The sequence below is a fragment of the Cibotium barometz genome, chromosome 33, assembly GCF_041138505.1.
Source record: "Cibotium barometz isolate CiBa-2024 chromosome 33, ASM4113850v1, whole genome shotgun sequence".
In the NCBI taxonomy this organism is placed as follows: Eukaryota; Viridiplantae; Streptophyta; class Polypodiopsida; order Cyatheales; family Cibotiaceae; genus Cibotium; species Cibotium barometz.
The window spans coordinates 47,407,683-47,424,682 of NC_141078.1; the positions used below are offsets into that span (position 1 = coordinate 47,407,683).

Genomic DNA, 17,000 nt, shown 5'->3' on the forward strand with positions numbered 1-17,000 from the left:
CGTGCCATCATGAGAGCCTGTTGTCTCTCTATCTGTGTTCACCAATGGGTAGCAAGGCCTGGTGCCCATACCGTTGCTCCATACATTAGTGCCGGTGTGACTAATGTGTCAAATAGCCACCCCTTTGTCCGGGGCTCCTGAAAATGCGCCTGGTGGCACACTATCTCTCTAGCATAGCCAATGCTGCATGTCCTCGTGTCAATCTAGCTCTAGCTGCTGAACCCATGGTGAAACGCGTGGCTGCTACAGTTTGTAGAGAAGGTAACCCCTAGGTACACGTTTGATGTTAGCACCTCCACTTGGCGTCCTGCGAGAGTGAATGTCAACTGACTCCTGCCTTGTCTCGATGTATGAAAGACCATAACCTTGGTTTTCCCAAGGTTCACAGTAAGATCCCTCTGTGTGCATGTAGATGCTGTTGTAGACCTCCTGGAGACTCAGACACTAATACAATATCATCAGCATAAAGCATAATATGTACTGAGGTACCTGCTAGATCAACTCCATCTCCGCCTCCCTGTGTAATGAAGTCAGCCACGTCATCAATGTATAACCCTAATAGCGTGGGGGAAAGTGGGCATCCTTGCTTCACACCAATGGTGCTAGCAATAGTCTCGGACATACCTCTTGGGCATCTAACTCGCCCAAAAACCTGCTTATATAATGCATAGATGCCCCATGTCATATATGCTGGTATGCCAAGAGATTGTAGGCGCTGAAAGAGCCTCTCTCGTGGTACTGTGTCAAATGCCTTGCGGAAATCCACAAAGCAGCAATAGAGCTTTCTCTTCCTCACTTTGGCTTGATCAATCATACATCTCAAAGTGAATACATGGTCAGTGGTAGAGAAAGCTCTCCTGAAGCCTGCCTTCCCTGATGAGCGTAAACCTGCTCGCTCAGCATATAAGCTAAGCTCTTGCTCCAACACTGCACCATAGAGTTTGACCAACGCGTGGCCAACCATAACCGTCCTGTAGTTGCTCGGATCAAGCATATCCCCTGTTTTTTTGATCGGCACAATGGTGTGCATCGTCCACTCCGCAGGCAAACCCTCTGCTAGTGCCTTGTTAAACAGGTGTGCAAGAAAAGGAGCCAAAGAATCTACTGCATATATGAGATGCTCACCCTGTAGGCCCATATGGTCGGCGGCCCGTCCATGCTGTAGGTGGCGGATAGCGGCGAGTAAGTCTCCTCATCTCTCTCCTCGACTCCTGCTCTGTGATGGCTCCCGAGGTAGCGGAGCCGTGAGTATAGGGCTGTGCACTCGTCATCATACCATCTGTTTTGGGGGCATAGTCCCAGATCTCGCAGGCTCTCCTGAGTGGACACGATGTGGGAAGCTCTGCCAGTGTATATGTTTGCCATGTCATGTGTGAAGTAGATGGTAGTGTGTGGCGTTGGTATGTGGGGGGCGGTGATACTGGTGATCCGGCTAGTGAAAATGCCAAGTATGTATGATCTGCCCCAATAGGACGAGGTGGGATGGAGAATGAGGTGACAAGCTGTGATGCCTCCAAAGACCCCATAATGTAGTCTACCACCGTGCCTCCGGTCCGTGTATGACCCCCATGTGGGAAGCATGTCAGCCCTCCTGATACCGGCCACAGTAGCATCCCGTTATTAATAACAAGACGATGCGTGGCTCTTAACTCTAGTAAGTGGTCCCCATAATGTCCTCTGTTTGGTCTAGTGTCCTCTGATGCTCGACCAGCCCCTATCTCCTCTGGATCCACAGGGTGGAGGATCTCCATGTCATCATAGTCATACACCTCACACTGTCTGCTCTGTGTGTGGGCATTGAAGTCACCCGTAAGAAATACCTCCCCTAGTGTAGAATAATGCATAATGTCCTCTGACAGACAAGTGTATGGCGAGGCTTCTGTCTCCTCCTCCTGTGGCATGTCCTCTGTAATGACATAGGAGGATCCTGATGGAGGAAAGTAGCATAGGGCTATGTATATAACCCTGTCCTGTGAGAGCTGTAAGCTGATCCACATGTATCTGGCCTCTGGATCCTGTGCTACCACTCTCAGTCTCCCCTGTAGCTTTCGTCTGAATAGAACTGCTACCCCCCCCCCCCCCCCCCCCCCGCGACCCTCTCGAGGTACCTTGGCGTGTCGTCGTCCTCTATGCTGACTCCCACTGGAATCCCTCTACTCGAGGTAGCCCTCTCTCTGGGCTCTGATGTGTCTCTGTCAGAAGTATGATGTCTCTCCTCATCATAACATGCTCTAGTCGTCCAGGCTATACCCATAGTGAACCATTACAGTTCCATACTGCCATGTGTATCTCTGTCAGTGGCCTGGTCTATGTCCCATAGGCCCCAAACCGCTAATCCATGGGCCGGCCATCAATGATGACCCGACCATCTCGATAGAAGGCCTTCTTGCCTTCTCTCCTCGCGTGTAAGACTCGTGGCATGCAAGCTCTCCTATGCTCTAGCTCGCGTGTAAGACTCGTGGCATGCAAGCTCTCCTATGCTCTAGCTGCATCCTCGTGAGATCATCGTCCAAGAAAATAGGAGCTCCCTCTAAGCCTCGTATTATGACCCTCTTCCTTATGAAGATGGTGCGTGCCTCCACATCCCTAAACTATATGATGAGAGCTCTCTTCTTTGTCATGTCTTTCCCGGCCCTCCAAGCTTTGAGGAAGGGGGGAGGTCCCTCATGTGAGTATCCAAGTCGTGGGCATAGTGTTCGCCCATCCCCCTTGGGTAGAGTCGGCTACCTCGGGAATCCCCGTGACTCTCACATTGAGTCTACGAGCATGTCGCATCCGCTCCTCCTCAATGGTGGTGTTGACGATTTGGAGCCCTTCTTTTTGGGCATCCTCTTTCACTTCCTTTTTGATGTTCCCTTTCACCACTTCTACCCAACCCTCCCTTGTTGCCTCCATCTTACCTTCTAGGCTCTTGGCGATTGCCTTGGTGAGTTCCTCTTTGATGGCCTCTTTGTCAACTTCCACAATCTCCCCCTCCTCCCGTGGTGGTCGGTCCCGTAGAGAGATCACCTCCGCTTTGAGGATGTCGATTTCCTCCTTCATAGTGTCCCGTTCCTTCTTCCATCCCTCTTTCTCCTCTTTCCATGCTTCTTTCTCCTTCTTCCCTCCTTCCTTCTCTTTCTCCCTCTCCTTCTCCCTTTTCCAGGCTTCCTTCTCTTTTTGTAAAGCTTCGATCTCCTTCTCGACTTTGGAAAGTCGGTTGATGATGTTGATGGCGGAGTCCGCTGTCTTCTTGTTTTCTCTGATGGAGATGTTCAGCTTATCCTCCATTTTGACTATCTCCTCTTTGCTTGCACCCTTGGCCATGTCGATGTACCTCGGAGAGAGAGAACCCTAACACTTATGTTGCTGCCTTGGAGGCTTGAGCAAGGGTGGCTGGGAAAAGGAAGGCGGAGGGGCTAGCAGACGGGCCAGCATAGCGAGCCAGTCCAAGGGCGGGAGAGAGGGCAATGAGCAGGGGCGAAGGCGGCGGCGAGCAGGGGCGCGAATTGAAGGTGGACAGTAGCGAAGCGAAGGCGGGAGAGTTGCGGGTGGCGAACAATAGCGAAGCGAGTAGGGGCGCGAACAGACGGCGGACATTAGCGCAGCGGAGCGAATAGAAGGCGGCGAGTGAGGGCGATGGTGAGCACTGGGGGAGGAGAGGGTGATGGCGGGCAGGTGCAGGTCGTCGCGGGGGAAAGAGGGAAAGAGAGAGAGAGAAGCGAAGAGAAAGGGGGCGAAGAGAGAGAAGGCGGGTGCGCAGAGAGAGAAGCAAAGCGGGTGGGGGAGACACAAGGGAGCGCAGAGAGAAGCGAAGAGACGAAGAGAGAGAAGCGAAGAGAAAGGGGGCGAAGAGAGAGAAGGCGGGTGCGTAGAGAGAGAAGGCGGGTGGGAGAGAGAGAAGGGAGCCGAGAGAAAGAAAGAAAGAAAGAAAGATTTTATTAACGTCTTCCAAAAGACCGAACTCGGCCTATGAGACAAATCGGAGAGAGAGAAGGCGGGTGCGCAGAGAGAAGCGAAGAGACGAAGAGAGAGAAGCGAAGAGAAAGGGGGCGAAGAGAGAGAAGGCGGGAGGAGAGGGCGATGGCGGGCAGGTGCAGGTCGCGGGGGAAAGAGGTAGATTGAGAGAGACACTAAGAGTGCAAGTGCAAATCTTCGCACTGGGGTAGCCCTATGGGCTGGCCCCATCTCTACATGCAAACCTACATGCCTACAGATGTCTGGCATCCAGTTGCAAACCAGATACACAGAACATCTGACATCATTCCAGAGGGAGACTCACAGCGCGGACTGGCACTGCTTCATGTGCAGGACAGTGCACACCTGACCTTGGACTCATGTGCAGGACAATGCACACCTGACCTCGGACGACTGAGATGGATCCCTGGCTGACTCGTCCCGGACTGGGCTCACATGGGACCAGTTCACCATCCCAGGTCCTGCACCTTCTGTACAGAAATGTCTACGTGGCATCCAAGTGCGGGATGCACGTGCTTTTATAGGCCTTTCAAATGCCTAATCAATTGGTTGACTTGCTGTCGGCCGGTTCCATGGACAACAATAAATGTAAATGCTGCCAACATCGTCTGGAAGGTCAAATCCACCTGGCCAATTGGTGTCATTGCCCACGTGGACGTCTTTTGCATATCTGAGCCCTAATCTAATGTTTATCTGTTGCAAACCATGGATTTAGCCTTGGATGTGCACGTGCATGTGCATGCACATGACAGATGCTATGTGGGCCCATGTTGTTAGCAGTCATCTCCTGTCTGTACATTACACCGGGATCTCTGTTGTGGGTGTGCTTGCCGATTTTTGGTGTCCCCCCATTTTTCCTCACTTTTCATGTATTTTTTTATTTTTTCTGGCTGTGGGAGGGTTGTTGGCTGTCATCTTCTGTTGGTTGACCGGAGGAGTTGCTACCTGACCTGGTTCAGATCTAGCCGACTGCATTTTTTTCTAGTCAACTATCGTGGGTGCTGGTTATAAGCATCTCTGGCTACTGTCGGCCTGTTTTGGGCTGGCCGATCGGCACCGTGGGGCCATATAAAATGGCCTTGGCCCTCCACACTTGTTTTGTACCATTACCGAGATTTTCTAGTGTATATGTAGAGTTTATATAGCTTCTCTGTCCTCTCTCATCTGCATTTTTCTATCTACAGTAGTTGTCTTCATTTCCGCTGCGCATTCTGACATGGTATCATAGCCCCATGTGGCTTGAAGCTTGGAGACAGTGGGACCTCGAGGGTTTGTTGATTTGTGGTGTTGATTGGAGATTGCTTGGGCTGTTCAGGACTTGGAGATTGGGTAGAAGGTGGCCATCACCGTTGGACAGCCACCTTGCATACTATTTGTAGCCTCTTTATTTTTTTTCCCAGCCACCCTCCCTTCACAAGACCTTGTCAACCCTTGAGATGGTAGACTTGCTTGAGATGGCTGAGAAGCACGTGAAGATCCCTACACTCCCCACATTCGTGGTGGACAGACAGTTGGACGGGAACAACTACGACATATGGTAGGTAATGATGGAGTTTGTCTTAGAGTCTTATGACTTCGTTGATTTCATTGTAGTTGGTGTTCCATGGCCGGAGTTGGAAGATGGGGAGTTACTCTCTACACAGAAAGAATGGGAGGCTCAGGCACAATTATGGGATCGTGTCAATGCCCGTGTGCATTCTTTCATCTTTCTTAATTGCACACCACATGTGATTAATCATATAAAGCATATGACGTTGGCCAATGCCCGTGTGCATTCTTTCATCTTCCTTAATTGCACACCACATGTGATTAATCATATAAAGCATATGACGCTGGCTAGAGGGATTTGGCAGCACTTGGCTTCTCTGTATAACAGGGTATCACTCATGAAGCAGATCTCCTTGGAAGTGCAGGTGCGGGTGATGAATCTTGCAAAGTCTTCGACGATGCGGGAGCACATCAACAAGTCGTAGGCTCTTCAGCAGGAGGTTCTTCAGGCTGGGAAGGAGATATCTTCAAAGGACATGGCCATTATGTTGTTGTCTCATTTGCCCTCTCAGTACTCTCACTAGTGGGGCAGGCTCAGCATCATCACATGGGAGGAGCTTGTGCCAATGGTCTTGGACCAAGAAGAGCGTTTTATGAACCCTCCACAAGGCGGAGGTTTTGAGGCTTGGACTGGCCAGCGGTCGAAAGGCCGTAACAACAGCAACAATAAGGGCAAAGGGAAGTCTTTATCGGAGAAGTCTTCTGAGAAGAAGCCCGATTCAGACCGTGAGAAACTAAAGGCCGAGCGAACTTATAACGATTGTGGCGAGAAAGGCCACTATTGGAGAAAGTGTCCTAAGTGGAATATCGAGAAGAGTGCTAATTCTTCAGCTTCAGCTGCAAAGACACCAGCCTTTGTGCACTTGGTTCAGACCGTGAGAAACTGAAGGCCGAGCGAACCTGTAATGATTGTGGCGAGAAAGGCCACTATTGGAGAAAGTGTCCTAAGCGGAATACCGAGAAGAGTGCTGATTCTTTAGCTTCAGCTGCAAAGACTCCAACCTTTGTGCACTTGGAGATTTTGGACATAGATGCTTCATCTTCTTTGAGCGAGGAGACAGTTGGCTTCACCGCCAGGGATACTCGGGAGTGGATTCTTGATAGTGGTGCTTCTAGGCACATGACTCCTTCCCATGAGTTCTTACATGATCTTAAACGGCAATCAGGTCCCATTTTCATTGGCGACAATTTCACTATACCGATTCATAGTGAGGACATGATGGACAATATTCTTGATGGCCAAGGGGGGAAGCATTCCTCTCGTGTTCTTTACGTCCCCGCACTTGGTTTTCATCTATTGTTAGTGCATGAGGTTAGCAAGACTGGCTTCCGGGTGGAATTTGAGGAGCATTCTGTTGCTCTACGGGACAGAAAAACAGGCCAGGTTGTTTGGGAAGGCGGAGTGGAGAACGATATCTACAAACTCTCAGCACTCTCCTCTCTGACAGGCACTCAGATCGGTGATTTGTGGCACTTCCGTTTTGGCCACTTGAATGTGGATGCGATGCGGTGGGCTTTCCGAGACGAGATGGTGGATGGCTTGTCAGATGTTGGCATTAGGCAGGGATGCTGTTGGAAGAAATCCATCAGAGCATTCACTTGCATTGGGTATGAGCATGAGGGACATTCTTATTTTTAAAAGAGCTATGAAGCGTTGCAAGGTAGCTAGAGGTGGAGCCATTGAAAAGAACTTGGGTAAAACAGGAATATAGGCTCTTATGTGATAGTTGGACATATGTTAGAAACATGAATGTGTATAACATTTTGGTGTCCTCGTGTAAGGGAACAATGTTTTTTCATGCCATTGATGCATTTGCAGGAGGGACAATTGTCACATGAGAGTACATTTGGAGACACTTACACGAGGCGGTCATGGAGATTGGCTTGTCGAATTGCGTGGCCTCTTGAGACAGAGGATGAGCCGTTGATATATTGCAATGACAACCATGGTTTTGGAAGGGCCACAACTTATATGAGATATTCAACTTCATCCCGTCTCCTAGTGGAAAAATATAGGATCAACACTATGCATCCGGTGAGTGTCAAGACTCAAGAATCGAATCACTATAATTTATTAATTACAATGTACTTAGTACTTGCAACTTCCATCAGAGTCCTCATAACATTGCAGTTTAGGTTCTTGTGAGAAAGAAAGATATATTAACGTCTACAAGAGGCCAAAGTAGCCTATGAGACTAAAGTACCAATACATCCAAAACTCAAGGAAACTAAATTTCCCTAGTAGAAAATGAAAAGCATAAATTGGAAAACAACTAGCTATAACATGTGGCCAAAGAGGAAGTAGTGGCCTGATACAACTGCCAAAAAAAGGCATATCTAATAAAAGTGTGGAGCTGGAAAAATGGTAGGCTATGGGAAGCAGCTAAGATAGATGTCTCACATAGGTCGATCTAGCATATACCAGTTGAAGCGCTGAGCTCGTGCCAATATCGCCTGTAGCCTCTGATAATGTCTCGGTTGGGGCCGCAGCCCCGTGGGTCGTGAACGCCGTGCTCTACATAGCTCTCCAGCTTTGTCCAGGGTGATTCCTCGAGGTGGCTGTGTGGGCCCAGTCCACGGTCAACGGTGCGCGGGGTCGTTGCTGCTTTGAAGAAGTTGGTACAGGTGCGTTGGCCTATGTCTCGGACATGTCCCCCCTGTCTGGAGCGTAGGATGTGGTCTCGGTGTTTGCCTAGCTCGAGGAGAAAAAGCCGAAGGCAACGTTGGTCTGAGTAGTCCATCACTCTGGACAATGGCCCAAATCCATCTCGGAAGAGGCAATGTGTAACATGCGTTGCGGAAGCGTGTTCATGATTAACGCTAAGCAAAGAAGATAACACTAATCCTATGTTTAGCAAAGACACAAAAGAGAGGGAGAGAGAGACCTAATCTACTGTATATTGCCTAAACATGCTATATATACAATGATCTTGCTGATTCACAGCTTCATGATGCGTACCAAAGATCCTTGCAACCCTCTACTTGCAATCGAACAAGAGAAGCTCCTGTGGATCCACCACTAAGTCCTTGTTGCCTTGCAGACTCTGACAAATAGATCCTCTTGATCTTTGAATGATGATTCTAATGAATGCCTAATGATCCTATTTATAGGAAAAAGGAATGAATTCGTAATCAAGTCGGTTTTGCCTATTTTTCCCACAAAACATTATCCAAACAGTCATATTTTGTGTCCAAACTATGCCCAAAAGGTGTCCCAACCATTGGGCTATGTTTTGGGCACTTCCGGGAGCTTGTAGGGCTGCAAAATCTGCCCCTAAATCTACCCATATATTTGCTAATGAGAATATACATGTCTATGAGCATTGGGATGAACGGATGCACATGACATCCCCTTTTGCTAAGCTTGGAGCATTGGGGTAATCCACTCTTTTCGCGACGGAAATTAACGCACAAACTTGAAAGGAGAAGTGCAGAAAATAGAGAGAGAGAGGGAGAGATGGAGAGGACAGAGTATTGGGTCCCAATTACCCTCTGTAGGGCCCCCACCACGGATGGTGTATTTGCTTTATTAGAATGATGAGAAAACTGAAAGCAAATACAGAATTCTTGACCTTTTCTTGGCTGGGAAATCCCTGCCCTTGACCTTCAGAAGTCAACCCCTTTGCTTAGCAATCTCCTTGGCTTGTCTACCCCTTGATTCAGTGTGTGACTCCCCTATCACACATGTATATTTGCACTAGTACACATAGTGCACTTAGTACATTAAAAGTACTAAGTGTACTATGTACTATAACTTATGGGCTTGTACACACTACAAGGGTGGGCATAATGCCTTTACCCCAACAACCTCCCACTTAAAGGCAAAGTGTCCTTAAATGAAGGAAAAGAAAAATCAGCATGTACATGATAGTATACAAGGCCATATCAAGGCTAAAATTGGTCTCATCCAATGCCCATCAAGTGTCTGCAATGAGCAAACCGCTCCGGAGGCAAACTCTTTGTCAACAGATCAGCCGGGTTGTCATCCGTATGAATCTTAACAAGCTGAATTTGCTTGTTCTCTATCACCTCTCTGATGAAGTGATACTTCACATCCACATGCTTCGTCTTTGCATGAAAGACAGGGTTCTTTGCCAACTGGATGGCACTCTGACTGTCACAATGCAACAATGGAATATCCCCTGTATAGCCCAAATCAACCACTAACCGAGATAGCCATAATGCCTCCTTGCAAGCCTCTGTGGTTGCAATATACTCGGCCTCTGTAGTAGATAAGGCAGTGCACTTCTGCATCCTGGATATCCATGACACAGCACCTCCTGTGAATGTAAACACATAACCGGTAGTAGACTTCCGGTTATCTGGATGACCGGCATAATCCGAATCCGTGTAACCATGCACTAATGCATCCTGTTTCCCAAAACAAATGCACATATCCTGTGTGCCCTTCAGGTATCTCATGACACCTTTCACTGCTTCCCAATGCTTCTTGCCAGGGTTGGCCATGTATCTAGAAACCACTCCCACTGCAAATGCAATGTCCGGCCTAGTAGCAACCATGGCATACATGAGACTGCCACAAGCTGAAGCATACGGAATCTTGGCCATATCAGCCCTGTCACTATCCGACTATGGGCTGTCCATAGCACTGAGTTTCGCATATGGAGGTAAAGGAGTACTAGTCTTCTTCGTCCACATTGAACCTCTGCAAAACTTTGCCAGTGTATTCCTTCTGAGACAAATACAACACATGCTGATTTCTGTCCCGAAGTATCCGCATACCCAAAATGTGATTTGCATCACCCAAATCCTTCATATCAAAGGTTTGATGCAGCCTCTTCTTCAAGGCATACATCTCTTTATGAGATTTCCCGGCAATCAACATATCATCAACATACAAGATGAGGATCAATAGACTGCCATCCAAAGCTTTCTTGGTGTATAAGCAGTGATCTATGTCACTTCTCCTGAAATCCTGTGATTTCATGAATGTATCAGATTTATGATACCATTCCCTTGGTGCCTGTTTTAGCCCATAAAGACTCTTTTTCAGCTTGCATACAAGCTTCTCCTTTCCATTCACTGCATAACTCTCTGGCTGTTGCATATATATCTCCTCATGGAGATCACTGTGAAGAAAAGCAGTCTTCACATGCATCTGAATCAAATCCAGATCATCATGAGCAACCAAAGCTAATACAGCTCCAAGTGTGGTCATTTTGACCACTGGAGAGAAGATCTCATCAAAGTCCACACCGTATTCCTGCTTGAAGCCCTTAGCCACTAACCTGGCTTTGTATCTTGGCTTTGCATCAGGTGCAACTTTGAGCCTGTAAACCCACTTGCATGGCAAAACCTTCTTGCCTGTAGGCAAATGCACCAACTTCCATGTTCCATTTTTGTGTAGAGAATCCATCTCTGACTTCATAGCACGCTCCCATAGAGCCTTGTCTGCCCTCTGTAAAGCCTCCTTATAACATGACGGCTCCCCACAGTCAGTGAGCATCAAGTAGTCAACCCCTGGAACAAACCTGTCAGGGGCTTTGGAGGGTCTTGTGGACCTCCGTACCCAATGACCATCATTTGCAGGTTGCTGTCCAGCCTGCATATCACCGATTGGTGGCTCCTGTTCCATGCCATAAGGTTGAAAAATCATGCCCGGTATCTCCTCTAACTGTGGGATATCCATAGGGATATCTTCTGCCAACTTTGGCTGTCCATTTGGACCATTTTCAGCACCATTTAAGGGCTGGTTTTGATGCTGTAATGGCTGATTTACAGCCCTTGGTTGTTGTCCATGATGTCCATCATCATCAAAGATGACTCTGCCAGGCTCCTGTTGCCTTGCAAGCTCCTTATACATGCATGTTTCATAAAAAATGACATCATTGTTGCGTATAATCTTTCTATTCACTGGATTCCAAAGTCTATACCCCATTTCACCTCTGTCGCCATATCTAGGAATATGCATTTGTGAGACTTAGGATCAAGTTTGGTGCGTATTTCCCTGCGTATGTGCACGTACGCAACGCAACTAAACACTCTCAAGTGCTTGTAGGACGGAGGCTTCCCTGTCCATACTTCCTGTGGCACTTTCCCACCAAGCCTCGTGTTAGGTGACCTGTTTATAAGATGAATGGCTGTCATAACAGCTTCAGCCCAAAAACCATGAGGTAACGCAGCATTTGACAACATAGAACGGACCTTCTCCTGAATGGTCTTGTTCATCCTCTCTGCTGTCCCGTTTTGTGGAGGATCACAAGGAGTAGAGAGCTCCCTCTTGATGCCTTTAGCATCACAAAAGTCCTGAAACTGTTTGGACATATACTCTCCACCATTGTCGGAACGCAAAGCCTTCAGTGTTTTGCCAGTTTGATTCTCAACAAGAGCAACAAACTTCTCAAACACTGAGAATGTATCACTCTTCAAACGAAGAGGATAAACCCACACCTTGCGTGTGGCATCATCAATAAAAGACACAAAATATTTTGCCCCTCCCAAAGAAAGCTGAGGCATCTCACATACATCTGTATGCACAAGCTCTAACTGAGTATCTTTCTGTCCAAGAGCTTTCTTGTGGGGGCACTGGAGTTGCCTGCCATATATACAATGCTCACAAAGCTGAAAACTTGAGAACTTTAGAGAAGGCAAGTAACCAAAACGAGACAATTGCTCCATTCCTTTGACACTCATGTGTCCCAACCGGCTATGCCACATAGAGATTTCCGGCAGCTCGGTTGCATTTACATTAGCATGGTGACAAACACCAGCATGCATGAAGTAAAGAGTGTCCATAGCATCATCAAGCTGTCCAGTAGAAAGCAGGTTCTTCTTGATCTCAGGCACATGCCTGACATCATGGAGCATAAGCTGTGAGCCATCTGAAAACACAAGCCTCACATCACCTATGCCAAGAATCTTGCATGCATGGTTGTCACCCAAATAAACTACTCCTTCATTGCCAGCAATATACCTGACAAACAAGTCTCTGCAACCTGTGACATGAAAGGAGGCACCTGAATCAATGATCCATGAGTGCATACCATGACCATCTCCTGCAAGAAGTGAATGGCCATCAAGTGAACTGTCACCTGCATGTGACACATTGACTTCTTCAATCTTGACTCCACTTTTGCCCTTTGGCTTTGCTTCTTTGGCTTCATCTTTGTCTTTGTCTTTGCCTTTGCCCTTTTCCTTTTGATCATTCTTCCATTTGTAGCATTGCTTTTTGAAGTGTCCCTTCTTGCCACAATAATGGCATTCCAAGTCCTTTTTGGAGCGAGACTTGCTCCTTCCCCGTTCTTGGCTTTTACCCCTTTGCTGGGATCTCCCACGTGCATTCATTGCATTGGACTTTCCAACAGAGTTGTTTTTCCTGTTCATCTCCTCTTGAAGGAGAGCACCCTCCACATCTGCATATGACAGCATAGCATTTGAATTGCTAGTGGCTGTCCTGAATGTGTCCCAACTCTGTGGCAAAGTGCATAAGAGAAAGGTGGCTTTGAACTCATCATCCAACTTTTGATTGATTACATGGCTGACAACACCATTAAACTCATTTAGATGGGCTGTCATAGACGCCCCTTCCTTCATTTGAAGACCTATGAGTTTCTTCAACCAATACACTTTGCTTGAGGCACTTTGCTGGGCATACAAGTCTTGCAATCTTTGGCACATTCCCCAAGCTGTCTTCTCTTCACGAATGCTGAAAAGTAAAGAGTCTGACACAGACAACATGATAGTAGATCTTGCCAGCTCATCCATATCTTCCCATTCTTCAGTAGTAAGAGAAGCGGGCATTACGTCCCTTTCTTTGATGGGCTTGTGCTGCTTCTTCTGGAGCAACACATTATAGCACTGGGTTTGCCAAATGTCATAATTGTGTGAGCCTTCAAGCTTCTTGATGTGAAGCAATGAAGAGCTCTCACCTGTGGTTGCCATAGCAATATGCAACCTGTCTCACAGTCAATGCCTGACTCCCTGCAAGATGTGCAAACACTGCACCAAAGCACACAAAGTGCTCACAGTTGTTCTCCCAAAGTTTATCTCCCACTGCGGAAGCACGAATGTAACTCTACTCCCACTGTATGTGATAAAATCACCAAAATCTGGTTGCTGCAGATTTAGGACAGCACCTTAAATGTGCTCTGTTCCCCTTCCAAAGTACTGTACAGCAGTACTAAGTGCTCACCAATGATGTACCAAACCTGTACCGGCAAGTACAACAGCTGAAATTGAACCTTTTCCTCACTCAAATCAGTGTACAGCCATGCCAAAACTTGTACAAAGTTGTACCAAATCTGTACCAACAAGTACAATAGCAATAAATGCTATCCTGGCTGTCCAAATGAGTGAAAATCAGACTTTTACAGTTCCCACCACTGCATACAACAGTCCCGAACAGAAATCGGGCAAAAGCCCCTTGACTGCAAGTGGATTTCTGAGGATTCAAGGCATAAAAGTCTTGCCTGCTGCTTTGCCAAGCTCAACAAGCATGCAATCTTGAAAAGCCCCTTGATTTAAGATCAATTTCTGATCATACATGGTACATTAACGCACATGAAGGCATCGAGAGTCTTCACAGTGCTTCCCCTTGGCCACATATACATCCAATACATAAAAGCCCCTTGATTTACAGGCACATTGAGTGCTTGACAGGCATCAACACATTTCCCAAAGCATCAAATGCCAATGCCTGCATGCAAATCAACCCAATCGGCACAAAAGCCCCTTTGATCTGCACTTCAATTTCTTGCAATTTTGGCCCAAATGTGAGATTGCTCACATCATATAGCATATATGAATGCCCAATGGCACAATTACATCAAAAGCCCTAAATTTTGACATCCAATTTCCTGCAAATTGATCCTGAATGTGACCAATGTCACCCTATTTTGCCAATTTTGCTCAAAATTTGAGCAATTTGGCACCTGTACCTGCTCAATTGATAATTGTACCTGCTCAATTGCAAATCCCAAAAAAAAATTGAAGCATGTACCTCTGAAAATTTCTGTTTTACAGGAAGGGGGGGGAAGTGCTGATGCTGCTACAGTCTGAAATACTGATTGGCCTTTGAAGGTCGCAGGGGAGGGGCACACACTGGTTCAACACAGGGACACACAGTGTTGCCCAACGCTTCTTCTCCAGGCTGAACAGGCGTGCAACACAGTAGACGACGGGAAGCTGTGAAATGTCCCTCGGTCCAGTTGTGACATGCGCACCTCCCTGCAATCCGACTCTGAGGGGCAAGCGAACTAATCGACGTGAGCGTGGCGAATACACGGCAGGTGACTTTTTCGAAGCTTCGTGGGGGACTGAGTTGTGCTATCGAGTCGGCGTCTCACGGCTGTTGACGCTGCCCCACGGCTGTCCCGGCTACTCCTCCCGGCTGATGGTCGACGGCGATGACTTTTGTGCCGGCCGCGTTGGAGTCAAACCTGTAAGCGCACACAGGCGCACGATTTTCAGCTCATGCGCTTTCAAGCGCTTCACAGCTCTGCCGGCTCGTGTGATGTAAAACCCTTCGCTTCACCCACAGTTGTACGATAGCAAGCTCTCCCAGGTTGTCCGGCCCACTGTGCAGCGACAGGCAGCATTTCACAAGAAAACACAAGCAAGTCCGTCCAGAGCAGCTTTCGAAGGTGAACACAGGTCCATCCACAGTAGCTCGAAGGCGGGCAGGTCCAGGCAGTCTAGCAGGCTCTGATACCAGTTGAAGGGAGCTGAGTTAGGGTTTCATGTGGGAGACATACACAGAGAGAAGAAGAGAGAGAGAGACATATAGGGATAAGTTAACTCATAGTATGTATGAGTGTGTGACTCCCCTATCACACATGTATATTTGCACTAGTACACATAGTGCACTTAGTACATTAAAAGTACTAAGTGTACTATGTACTATAACTTATGGGCTTGTACACACTACAAGGGTGGGCATAATGCCTTTACCCCAACAAAATCTGCCCCTAAATCTACCCATATATTTACTAATGAGAATATACATGTCTATGAGCATTGGGATGAACGGATGCACATGACATCCCCTTTTGCTAAGCTTGGAGCACTGGGGTAATCCACTCTTTTCGCGACGGAAATTAACGCACAAACTTGAAAGGAGAACTGCAGAAAATAGAGAGAGAGAGGGAGAGATGGAGAGGACACAGTATTGGGTCCCAATTACTCTCCGTAGGGCCCCCACCACGGATGGTGTATTTGCTTTATTAGAATGATGAGAAAACTGAAAGCAAATACAGAATTCTTGACCTTTTCTTGGCTGGGAAATCCCTCCCCTTGACCTTCAGAAGTCCACCCCTTTGCTTAGCAATCTCCTTGGCTTGTCTAGGTCTTGATTGACTTGAGCTCTTGGTGAATACTGAGATAGTGTTCTTGTTCCCTTTTGTATCGTTCATCTTCCTGTCTCCGACGACTCTGCAAAGTCGTGAGAAAGTCATCGTCCATTGCCTCTGAACTCATGATATTATTTTGCTGTTTTTTCTGTTGTAATCAGCCCAAAAACCCTAACTCTAGACTTCTATATGCTTTCTAAACTCCCTAGGATCATGCTAGGCTGAAAACTAGACTTTCTAGCACTATACTATGCTGAAAATGAGCAAAAAGTTGATGCAAAAACGCAGATTTAACGCAAAAACGCAAACCCTAATCTTGCTCGTAAACCCTAAAATGCAAACCCTAATTTCAGAAACCCTAATTTAGCATGCACCAAATATAAGCTAAGAATTGTCCTAGGATGACCTAAGTTCTGATACCAATGTAACATGCATTGCGGAAGCGTGTTCATGATTAACGGTGAGCAAAGAAGATAACGCTAATCCTATGTTTAGCAAAGACACAAAAGAGAGGGAGAGAGAGACCTAATCTATTGTATATTGCCAAAACATGCTATATATACAATGATCTTGCTGATTCACAGCTTCAGGATGCATACGAAAGATCCTTGCAGCCCTCTACTTGCAATCGAACAAGAGAAGCTCCTGTGGATCCACCACTGTGTCCTTGCTGCCTTGCAGACTTTGACAAATGGATCCTCTTGATCTTTGAATGATGATTCTAATGAATGCCTAATGATCCTATTTATAGGAAAAAGGAATGAATTCGTAATCAAGTCGGTTTTGCCTATTTTTCCCACAAAACATTGTCCAAACAGTCATATTTTGTGTCCAAACTATGCCCAAAAGGTGTCCCAACCATTGGGCTATGTTTTGGGCACTTCCGGGAGCTTGTAGGGCTGCAAAATCTGCTCTAAATCTTCCCCTAAATCTACCCATATATTTGCTAATGAGAATATACATGTGTATGAGCATTGGGATGAACGGATGCACATGACACAATGAAAGCGCCCTCGGATCTCATAGTACACTAGGCACCGACATATGTAATGCTCCTCAGTTTGGCAAATCCAATCCGTAGGGGGAAGGGAGACGGCTCCATATTGACTGGTCTCTGTCCTTAGCTGATGTGAAGACGTGCGGATTTGGCCAATAGCACATCTGACTCCATGAGAGAGCTGAATGTCC

The 17,000-nt window shown here is 47.1% G+C and overlaps 1 protein-coding gene and 1 pseudogene across 1 annotated transcript in view; one reads left to right on the top strand and one right to left on the bottom strand.

Moving 5' to 3' along the window:
- The window catches only part of SRD2 (snRNA activating complex family protein), a 117,358-nt gene that overhangs the window by 52,407 nt on the left and 47,951 nt on the right, over window positions 1–17,000 (top strand). The gene's annotated exons all lie outside the window — the stretch shown is intronic.
- Window positions 2,592–3,306, bottom strand: LOC147619662 (uncharacterized; annotated as a pseudogene).